General features: G+C 41.3%; 2 long non-coding RNA genes across 2 annotated transcripts; both read left to right on the forward strand.

Moving 5' to 3' along the window:
* Positions 1 to 277: 277 nt before the first annotated feature.
* Positions 278 to 3,133, forward strand: LOC137138236 (uncharacterized). Its single transcript, XR_010915914.1, has 3 exons — positions 278 to 523; positions 1,709 to 2,439; positions 3,061 to 3,133. It is a non-coding gene; the product is annotated as an uncharacterized lncRNA (long non-coding RNA).
* Positions 3,134 to 3,262: 129 nt separating this feature from the next.
* On the forward strand, positions 3,263 to 11,523 carry LOC137138238 (uncharacterized). Its single transcript, XR_010915915.1, has 5 exons — positions 3,263 to 3,298; positions 9,602 to 9,631; positions 9,722 to 9,760; positions 10,483 to 10,614; positions 11,035 to 11,523. It is a non-coding gene; the product is annotated as an uncharacterized lncRNA (long non-coding RNA).
* Positions 11,524 to 14,973: the final 3,450 nt, after the last annotated feature.

Below are 14,973 nucleotides of genomic sequence, written 5' to 3' on the forward strand. Positions count from 1 at the left end.
GTGCATTTGACAGATTAAATGAGGCTAATTATTGCTAGTGGTTGGCTAATAATAATAATCTGAACTAGAACTTGATACTATATTCAGGCGCCATTGGCTGCAAGTATTTATTAGGTCAAATTATGCTGAACACTGAAGACATATGTCATCCCAAAGCAACAAACATGAAATTTAAAAAAGAAAAATGGGTCATTTTGTGTTTTTGGTTTCCCTATTTATTTTACTAAAAATCAGCAAACAAACCTGATCATTTTAACTGATCACACAGACTGGTCAACTGGTGTACTAATACTAATACTGTGAATGTATTCAGAGGGGCTCCATGTCAGCAGGGAAGGCAAGCAACTGGTTGGGTCCCAGACCAGTAGGGGGCCCCCAAGGGCTGACCAAAGTTAAACTCTGTACAGCCCTGGCTGTGTGCAAAGCTTGCAACAAGAACAAGGACGACCAGCTGAGGAAAAGGAAGACGAGTTATAATTCTGGGAGCGAAAAAGGAAGAAGAGGAGAAAAAAGCAAGATAGTGGTAAGTGGAGCAATGGAGGTCAAAGATCAACGGCTTTCAGCTTTCCCTTCAGGGGTCAGCACAGCTAGTTTGGGTAGTACATGTACATAAATGCCATTAAACTTCTCTTTGAATTCCCCACATCAAAATATCTCTACTTGTAGCTGAAAAATTCCTCCAGATGACATCACTTGAACTCCTTATTATAAAAAGATGTCCTCTGGGTGATGTCATTTGGAGGAGTTCTCAGCTAGAAACAGAAATATTTTAATATAGAAAAGTCAGAGTGAAGTTAATATTTACATTCTAAACTAAAGCCTTAGAAAGCAAGTTGAAAATTGGGAAGTTGCTCTTTAAGTTTTGAAAAATGCCCTTGTCATAGTGTACAAAGGATGTACAGAGGATGTACAGAGGATGTACAGAGGATGTACAGAGGATGTAGAGGATGTACAGAGGATGTAGAGAGGATGTACAGAGGATGTAGAGAGGATGTACAGAGGATGTACAGAGGATGTACAGAGGATGTAGAGGATGTACAGAGGATGTAGAGAGGATGTACAGAGGATGGGTGAATGTAGAAAAAAAGCACTGTGGTGCTTCACAGTTGATTTAGCACCAGGGTGGGTCAGGTGAGCACCTTGCATGGTGGCCACCACCATCGGTGTGTATGGATAAATGGAATCAACATTGTAAAGTGCTTTGGATAAAAGCACCATTTAAGTGGCCATTTCTTTACCATTTACCCCCAATTTACAACAAAATTCAAATAGAATAGATAGAATAGGCTTTATTGTCATTGCCCATAAACTGTGGGTGATCTTCTCCAACAGTGCAGTAAAATATAATACAGTAGTAAAATAAACAGTTACATAATAATAAAGAATCCCAGGTAAGCAAGGTGAGACCTTACAGATTCACAGAACAGATCCAATAAATGCCCCTTAAACAGCACCTGGCAACAGTGGACAGGAAAAACTCTGTAAAGAAGTAAACCTCCAACAAGACCAGGCTCAGGGTTCTTTTCTACGCCTGACTGTGCTGCCTGCTGCAGGTGAGCTGACCTCTGACCTTTAGTGCTCTTTCTGTATGGACTGATTGTTCCTATGAGTGAGTTGTACAGAGTGAACATTAGAACACATCAACAGCTGCTGATCAAACTGAAGCTAAAACTGAACTTCCTGCACATTTCTACATTTCTGTTAACAGTGAAACAATCAGCAACTCTGGACCAAATCAGTGAAAAACAAACACAACGGGGGAGAACAATCCCCTAGGAAGTGAGTACTGAGCGCTTCTCACACACCTGGTGTGTGAGCTGCACAGTATAACCAAGTCCAACAGGTCAAGCAGAAGAACCAAACCCAGGAACCCAGGTGGGTACAGACAGAGAGAGAGCTTTGACAACTACAACACCATAAGGTGACATAAAGTGAGTGCAATAAATATTGTTAAAGGTTTTAAAAGTGTTAAAACAAATATGAAGCTGTTTTCAATCACACTCACATACGTAGATGTAATAACTGTCTAAGATCATCAGTGTTTGACAGTATAAGTAGTAAGATCACACAACCAAGAGCTGTAGATGCTGAGAAATGATATATTTTGACATAGTGTTATTTAAAAAAAAGCTTTTCTCTTACACCCATTTCCCCTCAGTGTGAAGCTAAATTTAATTCTGACTCCTCCCATCTGATGACAACTACAACTAAACACAGTCCAACCTCTAGATTAGTTTGGATCTGGTTTTCAAACTGTCACTGTCCATCTCATCTTTGGAGAGTCCTGCAGATTTCAGAAGAGAATAGTCCAAATCCTGTAGAGGACAAAACCTTAGTGAAGTGTGAAAGAGGAAGAGCCAGTCAGACCCAGGATCAGTGCTGACGGGTTTCACTTCAGTCCAGACAACATGACGATTCAATCTACTTTTAAATTTCTGGGTGAGTCAAAGCCATCGATCATCCATAATGAATCTGTGTTGTTCAGGTGTCAGGTGTGTGAAGAGAACAGCTCTGTATCTGACAGCTTTAGTACCTAATGAACTAATACATGCTGATGGATGAAGCAGCAGTCAGTAGGATTTCCTGATCCAGACTGTTCTTGATCTGATACTTAAATTATTGATAGGAATTAAAGAAAAACTGTGATCCTGTCTCTGCTGTAGCTAATGACACATTTGTCATTTGAATCACTACATTCAGCATCACTCTGGTTATGTTCTTCCTCGTGTGGTCACTGCTGTTCCATCTCACCTGCACATCTTGCTGATACAAAGATACAGAGTGACACAGTGAACCACGAGGCCTCCAGAAAGTTTTCTTCTTTGGTAAATGCAATGCGCTGCCTTTTTATAGTATCACTGATCTTCGACCTTAGTTTCGATTCATTACTGCAAATGCTTCTTTGAACATTTGCTGTTTTCAACACAAATGTGAAATGAGTTGATAATTATTTTCTCCTTTTGAAAAGTTCTATGTATCTGGTCTGTAGCCTTTACATTTAAAATCAGGTTTTCTCCTTCAGTCTGTATGTGAATTTAACTTCTTCTATCTATATCACAGGCGTAACAGTTCTGGCTTTTGTGGTTGTCCTGGTTCTGTTTCTGGTTGGACTTGTGCAGCTGTTGAGGAATAGAACAGGTATGAAAAGTGAACTGCTCAGTGAGTCTTGTCCAGTCCTCACGTCTGTACTGGAACTACAACTTTGACCGAGTCTGTTGGAAGATAAAGTCTACAATGACATTTTCATATCAACCATTTTTTTCAGGTTCATGTTGGACATCAACCCACTGCCTCTACTGTAAGTGATGTTGTTACTTTACATTTCTAAGTTTGATTATTTTCTCTGATCATTTTCTGACAAGACAGAAAGTTTGTAGTTTTCACATTATTTTTTTTCTCTTTACACTGTTGGAGACGTACAAAAAGGTTATTCTTCAGGACTCAGGCCCAGATACAGTAGCATCCATACCTGCTGTGTGCCTGATACCCACTGAGCTGTAAAGCACTTCATATTGCACTAGCCTGAACAAAAAGTGCTATATACAGTTTGAATCATTGGTTGGTTGATGTTTCTGAAAGTAGTGTCACATAAATCCACTACTTAAATTAGATAAAAACCACAGTGACGAAATATTTTAGGAAATAACTGAGTTATCAATCTACATATGTATTTCTGAGAATACAGAACACTAAACTGCTTCAGATCTTCAAGCTAAATATAACACACACCAAAAAATGTTGAACATAAACAGATTGAAAGTGCATATGGCAGGTTACCAGCAGCTGTTCATGTAGAAACATTAGTCTGCTGGTGGTGGTAGCAGCTTAGTAATCACAGAGCATTCTCACCTTTGACTAACAAAGGCTCATAAATTAGTTTGGTTTCAATGAGGGGACAGTTTGGCCTGAGTGTCAGTGGAAGATTGGTCCCTTGTCTTCAGCCCTAAATTTGTAAAGACCTGAAGTTTACCTGCACCAAGCAGGGACATCGTAGGACAACTTAGTTTTATCTTTATCCCAATTCCTCTGTCTTTTCACTTCCTAATACTAATTCTATTTTCCTCCTCACAGATAGCCCCTCCCCCCAAACGTGCACTTTCACCTAAACCACTTCCACCTCTACCTCTTTTTTCTCCTGCTTTATGTCAGTCATCAGTCAACCTTGCTGATTTCATCCTGCTAACTTATTCAAACTGTGCATCACTCTCCTCATTTCCAACTCTTACCAAGGACGACTCATCCACCCTCGTCCTCTCTAACCATCCTGCCACCTGTCCTCTGCATCCCATCCCCTCCACTCTCCTTAATGCAGTTGCACAGACACTAATCCCAGCTATTACACAAATCATTCGTACATCTCTAACAACAGGCACCTTCCCCACCTCATTTTTAATAATAATAATAATAATTCATTTTATTTATAAAGCACTTTACGTTTGTTTACAAATCTCAAAGTGCTACACAAGCAGATTATAAGCAAGAATAAAACATAAAAACATGTAAAGCATAGAAACATAAAAAACATAAAATAATATATAAAAAAGATAATGATCACTTTAAAATGCTTTACTAAACAAAAAAGTCTTTAACTGTTTTTTGAAACAGTCCACAGTCTGTGGTGCCCTCAGGTTCAGGTAGAGTGTTCCAGAGCCGTGAAGCAGCTGCTGAGAAGGCTCGATCCCCCATTGAGTGGAGTCTGTTGTGGAGGGGTAGAGGTGATAAGTGTTGGTAGAACGAAGGTGTCTTGTTGTAGATTGCAATGTGAGGAGTTCATTAAGATACTGTGGGGCATTTCCATGGATGCTCTGGTGGGTAAGTAGACAGAGTTTGAATTCAATGCAAAGGTGGATGGGGAGTTAGTGAAGTGTCTGGAGAACAGCAGTGATGTGCTCATATTTCGCACCCTCATAAGGATCCTGGTAGCATTGTTTTGAACATATTGGAGCTTTTGAAGGCTCCTGCCAGAGATCCCAATGAGAAGTGCATTGCAGTAGTCCAGCCTGGAGGAGACAAAGGCCTAGACCAGCCTTTCAGCGTCACAGAGGGACAGAGAGGGGCGGAGTTTGGCTGTTTCTGAGATGAAAAAATGCAATTTTGCAGAGGTGTTGGACATGTGTTTCAAATGACAGGTGAGGGTCAAACTTGACCCCCCAGGTTGTTAACAGAGTTGAAGAGGGTAATGGTGCGACCACAAAAAGAGATACAGTTAATGGGGGAGGAATGAAGCTGGTGGGTGGTACCAACTAGAAGGGCTTTGGTTTTTATGCTGTTCAGCTGAAGGAAGTTCTCTGTCATCCACGCCTTGATGTCCTCCAGGCAACAGGTGAGAGTTGATGGAAGTGTCGGTGGGGTCGGGCTCAGTCTCACGTACAGCTGAGTATCATCAGCATAGCAGTGGAAGGAGATTCCATGCTTGCCAATGACGTGGCCCAGTGGGAACATATAGACGTTGAAAAGGGTCGGTCGAACCAACCCCTGTGGCTCCCCACAGGTGACTGAGATTTGGCATCCCCTATGGCCACATACTCATACTCTATTTGTGAGATAGGAACCAAACCACCCCAAAGCAGTGCCAGAAAATCCAACAATATGCTGCAGACGATGAAGGAGAATTTTGTGGTCAACTGTATCAAAAGCGGCAGTGAGATCCAGAAGAATGAGGAGAGATGGGAAGCTCTGGTCAGCAGCCATTAGGGGGTCGTTGGTGACCCTGACCAGGGCTGTCTCTGTACTGTGGGAGGGGCGGAAGCCAGATTGAAATTTTTCAAACAGATTGTGTTTTTTGAGTTGATACTGGAGCTGGACTGAGACAGCTTTTTCCACGACGTTTGACAGGAATGGAAGATTGGACGATAGTTTGCCATAACTTCAGGATCCAGGGAGGGTTTTTTAAAATGTGGTGTAATTATTGTGGTTTTCAGTGATGTTGGGACTGTGCCACACTGGAGAGAGTAATTAATTATGCTGGTGATGAGTTGGCTTATGTTTGAGACATTAGCTTTTACCAAGGGAGGAGGGAGAGGGTCCAGGGTGCACGTTGAGGGTTTCATTCTCTGTATGATAACTTCAACATCTTTCACTGTGGTGACTGAAAACTGTGACAGACAGCATTCTGGCCTTGAAGTGTGCAGGTCTGGGGGTTGGAGACAGACAGTGAGGAGCAGATGATGTTCTCAGTAGGGTATGTTATGGATAGTTAAGTTGGTTGAAACAAAGCAACGCTCAAGGGCCCGCCCAGCTGTTTTCATCTGTCGGAGATCCGTTGAAAACCACGGTGCAGATTTGGAAATAGTGACCACTTGTGATCTAACAGGAGCAGGGGCCTCAAGGATACTCTGGAGGCTGTTGTTATAATAGGCCACTAGTTCACTGACAGAGGAGAGTTGTGGGAAAATGGAGAGATTTTCGATGTCAGTATTTAAATCAGAGAGATTTAGGTTTTTCACATTGTGGGTTGGAAAATGATGTATATGAAGGGAAGTCCATTGAAATGATTTTGTGGTTCGAGACACCCAGGTCATATACTTGGCGGTTAGAAATGGGGTCATTACTTCATACTTCCACAACCTCGACTTAGTCATTACTGACTAAGTAATGACTAAGTCGAGGTTGTGGCCCTATGAGTGGGGACCTCAACTTTCTGCTTCAGGTTTAAGCAGTCCAGCAGTTCTAAGAACTCAGCAGCAGAATGGTTAGAAGGTGTGTCCACATGGATGTTCAGGTCTCCGAGTATCAACACGTTGGGTGATGATGTGCAGAAAGTTGAAAGGAGTTCACACATTTCTCTGATGAAACCTGGGTGTTGCTTTGGTGGCTGGTAAATAATAAGTATGAAAATAGAGAGTGGATGTTTACACAGAGGAGGGAGGCATGACAGTTTCAAATCTTTATGGTGGATTATGATTAGACCCCCAATGCGACCAGTGGTGGGGGCTTTTTTAAGGTAGGTATATCCAGGGGGCAGGACTCTTTCAAAACTGTGTAGGCCTCAGGTTTATGCCAGGTCTCAGTCAGACAGATGATATCAGTCTCATTCTCCAGAATGTGATTAAGGATAAGGTTTTATTTGATAGGGAAAAAGTTTAGTGTTTAGTTTAGTATTCCTTGTAGTCAGTGGACAAAGAACTCTGGAGTCCACTCCGGGAATCCAGTTTCGCCTGGTCTGTGGCTTAGCAGTGTTTTCAATCTCCATGGTGACGTGTTCGGATGACGTAATCAAGCAGCCACGGAGCGAGATTCTGACCACAGTAATGGAATGGAGCTCCTGGTCCTGTTGTAAACGAACCCCCGGGTGGATCCTCTATGGACGTAGTGGGGTTGACAGAGGAGTCCCTGTTGTTCAATGACTCCAATGTCCGATGGGAGGCCTTGGTTGTTGAGCTCCAGCAGCTGCGATGTTGAATACTGGAGCATGATGCCAGGTGGATTTGGTATGGTCCCCGTGCAAAGAGGTAACTGTCCATGTGCAGACGACAGGGTCGCCGCAGCGCACGCTGAGGGAGACCACGACAGCAGGTCCACCACCAACAGCCCCTAAACCAGAGCCGACACCCAGGAAAACCCACAGCAGAGCATGCGGGCAGTGTCGATGGAGGCAGATGTTAGCTTGTAGTGGCTAATGCTAGCCGCAGGCGAACACTGGCAGAGCAAACTTGTGTGGCTAGCAACCAGCTACAGAGGCAACAGTCCAGCAACAGCAGGTAGAACTGATCAAAAAACGATGTCAAACCCAAAACGGCAAGTCGACAGCTGCAAAATGTTAAAGTTCAAAATAATGTTGAGAGTGTGGAAGCACCTCACTGTTCTTAAGGTCAACCTTGCTTGAGTCTCCTTAACTCAAGTGCTTCTGTGGTAACAATTGACCGGTTATGACTTTCATCTCTTAATATGTCCTTTAACAGAGAAAACCTCTCTGTTATATATTAACTGTCTTTTAGACTCTTCAATTTCACCTCAGGTTACTATCACTCAGGCTCTATTTCATCTGGTAGTTTCCTTCCCTGAATTTTAAAATCATTCCTAAAATTCTGTTTAGTTGTCTACCAACCAGTGGATATAGGGAGGAAACACTTATTCACTCTTGGGTTCTCGACATCCTTAACCTTTGTGCCCCCTCTTGGGGCTTATAATCTTAACCTCTTCTTCTGTTTGAGATTATACCATTTTTGACATTTTTTTATTGAACAAAAACATCAGTAACTAAAAAGCATCTCTGCAGCTGCGGTTAAAAGTACTGACTTCAGTAGAGTTTCTCTCTAGCAAGAGGAACTACTAAGACAAACTTTCTAAGCAAAAACACTGTCCTCTCATCATCCCTCTCTCTGTCTTCTCTCTCTACTCCCTTCTACTAGCTTCTCCTTACTCCCATTGCCACTCACTGGCAAATTCTCTTCATCTTTTATAGTTTTTTACCATGCTGTCTGCACCATTTTTACACTTAATGTGTCACTACTTGACCTGGTGATGTTGAGCAAGCGCTGTGCCTCAAGTTTGAACTTTAGCAAAGTGACTTCCTGTTCATCTTACATCAGGTCATGTTAAAAGCTTGCAATGGTTCAATCATTGTTCATACAGCACAAGCATAAAGATTTTTCCGTTCCTTCAACAAGAGAAACTACACAATCAAGCAACTTTCAAACAAACTGATATAGCGCAGAGAAGCGGCGAACAGTCAAAGCCGGCGTCCTCTCCCCAACAGTCCAATTAAGCACATTTAAACAGGGCCAGATTAACCCACTGCGTAAGATCCTATTCTGGTCTTCTTAGTTGTTTAGAATCACAGACCTGTCTCCCTTTTTCCATTTCTGGCCAAATGAGCAGTCTTTGATTACATTTGTAAGAGTGGTCATTGTGCAAAATCTGCAACTCCTGATCCTACTCAATCTATCTGCAGCCTTTGACACGGTGAACCAGCAGTGGTTAAGACCCTTAAATGAGCACATTTGATCACATTTTCTTTCTCCAGTCCTGTTTTAAGAGTGAGCCTATTTAGTGAACCAGAAGTGCTGTGCCACAGGGCTCAGATCTTGGTCCTCTTCTTTTTTCCATCTATACTACATCCCTGGATTCTATGATCCACTCGTATGACTTTTCCTGTCATTGCTATGCTGATGACACACAGCTCTTCCTTTCCTTTGACTCCACTGTCTCCTCACACATTTCTGACATCTCTGCTTGGATGAGAGAAAGAAATTTTCAGCTCAACCTCTCAAAGACAGAAGCTCTAGTCTTCTCAGCCAGACCTTCGACACAACACAACATCAGCATTGCGAGAAATCTGGGGGGCACCACTCATAATCAACTATTCTTCTTCATCTCTCAGGCCGCATATTTACACTCAACAACATCAGAAAGACCTTTCTGAACATATAACCCAACACCTTGTACAGGCGCTGGTCACCTCTCATGTCGACTATTGTCATGCCCTGCTGACTGGGCTTTCAGGAGCACAGTCAGACCCTTCCAGATGATCTAAAATGCAGCAGCACAACTAAACAGCTGAATCTTTGTGTTCACAGCTGTGTTTACTGTAATTTAAAGATGGCCATGTTTAGTTTTAGGCAGAAACACACATTGATGTTTGATAAGCTGTTTTCTTCAGTTACAGGTCTGGTTCTGCTGACTTTTGTAGGTAAGATGATGGGAACGTTTGTCCTTAAATTTATGTCTAACCTGTCCTCACTCAATGGGACCGCTGACCTTTACTTTCCTACTATTGCAGGATTGGTAGTTATACAGTATGGACTGGCTGTTTCTAATGGTAAGCTGATGGAAATGAGTTATTAAAGGAGTCCAGGACAAGAATGGAGAAAAGATTTCTGCCTCCTAGTTATTAAAAACCATCTTATTTATATTAACCATCTGGAGTCAATGGACGCGCTGGCATGTCCGAATCTCACGTTCTCTTTAAGATGATATCTCATGAAGACACTGCATATGCTTGATATTTTTTGCGATGTCCAAGTCTATGGCAGTTTTTGAATGTTGTTGATAGGCCAAGTAAAACCAGAGTTATGACAAATGGTTCATGTGTGTTCAATTGCACAAATTAAGACGCATCCAGTGATGCTTTGAATATTCTCACCTTTTTTCCCCCCACGGTAAATCTGCTGACGTCAAACTCAGCAAAAACATTTCTGTGGTTTTAAATTTCCTGTCACAGAGGAGAGGTTGTGCTAATACAATGACACCAACTATTGGCGAGGTGAAATATGAAGGTGAAATCACAAGTATTTAAAAATGAGCAGATATACCCTGGACTCCAGAGACTTAAAACATACTAAAAGACTTTTGGCTGCTTAGTTTTTGATTCTTCACTCCTCACATTTTGTTAGAGGGACTGAGATGTTAGTTAAGGCAACAAGACATTAGAGGGTGAACGATGTTTCTTTATGAAGAATCTCTGTTCTTATGCAGCAGTTCCTCAACTCCAGAAATGGTTTAAGTAACTGAACCTGTCACTTTTCTCTTCCTGTTATACAGTAGCAACAAGATATTATGGACGTCCTCCTCCTGGTGAGTTTATAATCAGACTGTTCTGCCACCTCGTGGCCTTCTGTCCATACTGCATCTCTACTGGTCTGATGATGTCCATCTGCTGGAGCAGGAGGACAGGTACTACAAAACACCCACAGCAACCAAAAGACAGATATTACATATATAGTTAATACCAGGCCTGTAAGTAACACGATGTCCTATTATGTTATGACTAGAACATCAGAAAGACACTGTTAAGTCTGATTTCAGCCCTGATCTGGTTTTTCCCAGCTGGTTTTCAAAGTTCAGCCTCAGGTTGTCGATGAATTTCTGGCCTGTCAGAAAGTTAGTCCGCTGTCTTGAACAGTTGCACGGTTTGATGCTTTGCATGTTTTCATCCCTGTAAAATATCATTTAGTCTGGAATCAAACTGACAACATGTTGTTAGTGACAAGGTTTCATGGCAGTGAATCATGTAACACAGACACACAGACAAACACAGACATTCATGGAGCCACAGTTGGACCTTACGCCTCTGCTTCTTAACTCCACCCACAGGAAACAGAGCAGCTGTCTCCATGGAGATGACTCCACCTGTCGAAGAAATGGACTATGATGACATCACTGCCGATGTCACCACAGAGCATGACCTCACAGCTGCACACTGACTTTATCCCTTCTTCACATTTTAATCCAGCTCAGACTAATCTAATAATCAGTCATTGCAATAGTTCCTCAAGCTTAGAAGTCAAATATTCTCGGACTTAAGCTTCTTCTTTGTAAGTGTTTGCTGCTTTCTTTGTTTTAGCTCTCAATAAACTGCATGTGTGAGTTTTGGAAAGTTAGTTGATCAGAAACATAAGGTGTTTGATTTACAGTAAGATCAAATAGCTCTTTGGCAAATAACTATTTTAAGTAGGAATGAGGTCAAATCATCTGTAAATGTCAAAGTGCAAAACAGAAAACTGTCACATAATATCTGTAGAGCTTTGTCTGTTTTTACTTTCTGACAGACTCTTATTGAAAAATAAAACTCGGCTCAGGTCAGGTCATGGTCTCCATGTTTTTTTTAATGGCTCTAAGATCCTTCATGTTCTCAGTAAAAACTGTCTGTGTGGTTTTCTGAAAATCGTAAAAATACATTTAATTCTGACTCTTCCCATTTGATGGAAGCTTCAACTAGCTACAGTCCAGGAACCAGGAACTGATCCAGACCACAGTCAGACCTGGTCCAGGCTTTTACTGCATGAACGTAGTAACTGTTTTAAATTAGAAGTGGTACTTCTACTTGTAGTGAGGTACTTCTGTGACCTGTGTTCAGTTCCCTTTGTGTCTGTGGTGCAGTCTGGACTGATTGTTTTTGAAGATGAGGTGATGGAAGTTATGATTGTGTTAATAAAGACAAAACACGAATGTGAATAAATTAAAAGGAGCAAAACAGATTCAGATGAGAACCAGCTCGTGACTCCCCATGTTTGCATGTGTAAGAAAATTGATGGAAATTTCAGCTGCCAAATCTGCACTCCCCCCTCTGTCTCTCATTCTTAGTCTTGCTCTCTCTCCCAGCCCCAGTTTCTCCTTCTCCCTGTCCTGCTCTACTTCCTGTCTTGGACCTTTATTTTGTAGCCACTCTTCCCCGCTTCCTGTTGCTCATACTTTATCTCCCTCACTTTCGTCTCTCCTCACTACTCATCATCAGCCCTGCTTGCTTTCCCCTGTTCTCCTGTTCATTTAACTGTCACCTAGGTGACAGTCACTTCCTGCCAGATTGTCACCATTATCTCCTGTTTGGGACTTTGAACTGTCCTGCTTGGCCTGACACCTGCTTTTGGACTACTGACATCTAGTGGCCAAGATTTGCATGGCAAACAGACTCTAACATAAGTTCCATGTTCCACAGCACACTAATAATAGAGGTGTAGAGGCAAGTGATGTTGCAGTCATCCTAGACACTCGTCAGCGATGACACAGTTCAACTATACTTGGGTTTGATACACATTGTTCATGTTACTGATGAGGTTTCTGTTTTTTGAGAGAATGTCCCTGTCTTGGAAACGCTGGATGTTCTTGGCATCCTGCCACCTCCTGTCATAATCTGCTTGTATTTTTAGTCTCCTGACAAACATGTTCACTCTTCTAGGATTCATTGTGACAGTTCTTACTCTGTGAGTCACAGCTCCTGGGATAAATTGAACCTTAAAAAAAAATCTGTAAGTTTGAACCCAGGGACCTTGTTGCTGCCTTTTTTCCACAATGTATTTCATCTTTGACAGACAAGTTGAAGCCAAGGACTTAATGTGTTTACTCATCACCTTTATGGAGTTTGACACTGAGGATGAAGCAGCTGCCACACCTGCTGCTGCACATTGTAATGCCACATATGGACTTAGTACTTCAATGTTATTTCACGGAATAATTTAAGATTCACTTTGTTTCAGTTTCACTTTAATTTAATAAACTTTAGTTTAAGATAAAAGTGAACTTTGCATTTTTAGTGCTGACAACATGACCCACTGATCTCACTTCTGCATTTAATAAGATGTAAGTTGTCAGTAAGTTGTCAGCGTGACCAGCGTCTCACCCAGTGCCAGCTGGAAGAGGCTCCACTCCCCCATGACCCTGAACAGGATAAGTGGTGACAGATAACGGATGGAGGCAATTCACCACATGTAATCTATAGTTTACTGGCTGATGGGACATGGGTCTGCTCACTCTAACACCAGCAATTCAATTGAATTCAATTCAACTTTATTTATATAGCGCCAATTCACAACAAAGTCATCTCAGGGCACTTTACAGAATAAAGTCAAGACTATAAAGTTGTATAGAGAGATCCCAACAATTCCCCCTTGAACAAGCCATAGGCAACAGTGGAAACCTCCAGCAGAGGCAACAACAAAACATCGGGCAGATTGGTAGGACCAGTAGCTGGAAGACACACAGCTTCAAAGCCAGGGACACCTGCAATTAAAAATGAAAATGAAAAATATTATTTGAATTAGATTTCATTTATAAAACTCTGCTACAGAAGTTTTAAAATCTTTGTTGTTAAAACCATTCCTGAACAGGTTGGAAGGATGAGGTTCTGGTTTTACAACATTCCAAATGGGAACCCAAAGGCACATTGCAACAGAGGCTTCAAATGACCTTGTAACTCATTAACTAGTAAAAAATGTCAGAGTTTGAAGGTTAATTTCACAGCAAGGAATTTATTATTCAATAAATGTGAACATTTCCACCGTTTTGTAAACTAGAATAGATACAGCAGGAAGGAAATGCAGCTTCTGCAGGAGACGTGGATGCAAAGACAATACAATAACTCCATCAGCAATAAAATAAAACGTTACTGCTCCGCTGAGAAAATGGTGTCTTCCACTATATTTAACCTGCTGGGACTTGTGGATGAAATGTTGTTAGGGTGAATCAAATGACAGATTTTCAGAAGGACACTGTTTTAACTTATCCGAGGAGGAAGTAGTAACACTGCAAAAGCCAGTTTTACACAGTGACATGATCACTTTTAGCATTAAGAAAATGCAGGAACACACGAACACAAAAACAAACTAAGTGTAAAGGTTTGGTTGGATTCACGTCAGCGCGACAATAGATTTAAAATGATGCCCAATTATTAAAATGACAGCAGATGAAGACGTTTAGATTTAGTTAACAGAAGCACACAACTTGAAGATTTGTTGACCCTGTCCCTGAAGTATTTATACTGTATAATTTCATCATTTTGACTTTGCGAAACTTCAGTCTGCTACATCAAAAAATGGGTGTGAGTGTTTTTTGTTGACTTACAAAACTGAGCTGGAAGTTTCGCTTTCACAATTTATCCAGCACCTGTACAGTATGTAAAATGCTGCAGCACAGAGCAGGTGAACTTACAGCATCAACATCCAAGATCATCACAATGAAGCTGCTTGTTTCTTTGACTCTCACCTGGATGCTGCTCTGTGCAGGTAACTCGACTTATTCTGACTATACACGTTCTACAGGTCTTACACAGACTGATTTAAAACCCTTAGGAAGTTTAAACTGAATAGTTCTTTAGAAAAATAACAGAATATTTATTTTACTACAGCAAATTATTATTTGTTAAAGTACAATACAAGACTTATTAGATTGTATCTATGGTCTATAACCATTTTACCTGATGTGTCAAATCTTCTTTAAAAGCAGGAAGAATTTTAAATAATCTAACACCTCAGACGTTTGAGTTCAATTCAAATTTTGACATAATCAGAATCATTAACTACTTTGTTCACCAAACAACAACAGCAGCACCAACAACAACAGCAGCACCAAGAACAAGAACAACAACTGTACCATCAACAACTGCTCCCCCAACACCAACAGCAATAAACTACCACCCCAACAACTGTTTCTGCTCCAACTACAACAAGTGCTGCTCCAACAATTGTTGCTTCAACAAACCAGCTGCTCTGACAACAACAATAAAAATGAAGATCAATACTTCCACTCTAAATAGTTTGT

The sequence above is a fragment of the Channa argus genome, chromosome 12 (genome assembly GCF_033026475.1).
Source record: "Channa argus isolate prfri chromosome 12, Channa argus male v1.0, whole genome shotgun sequence".
Classification (NCBI taxonomy): domain Eukaryota; kingdom Metazoa; phylum Chordata; class Actinopteri; order Anabantiformes; family Channidae; genus Channa; species Channa argus.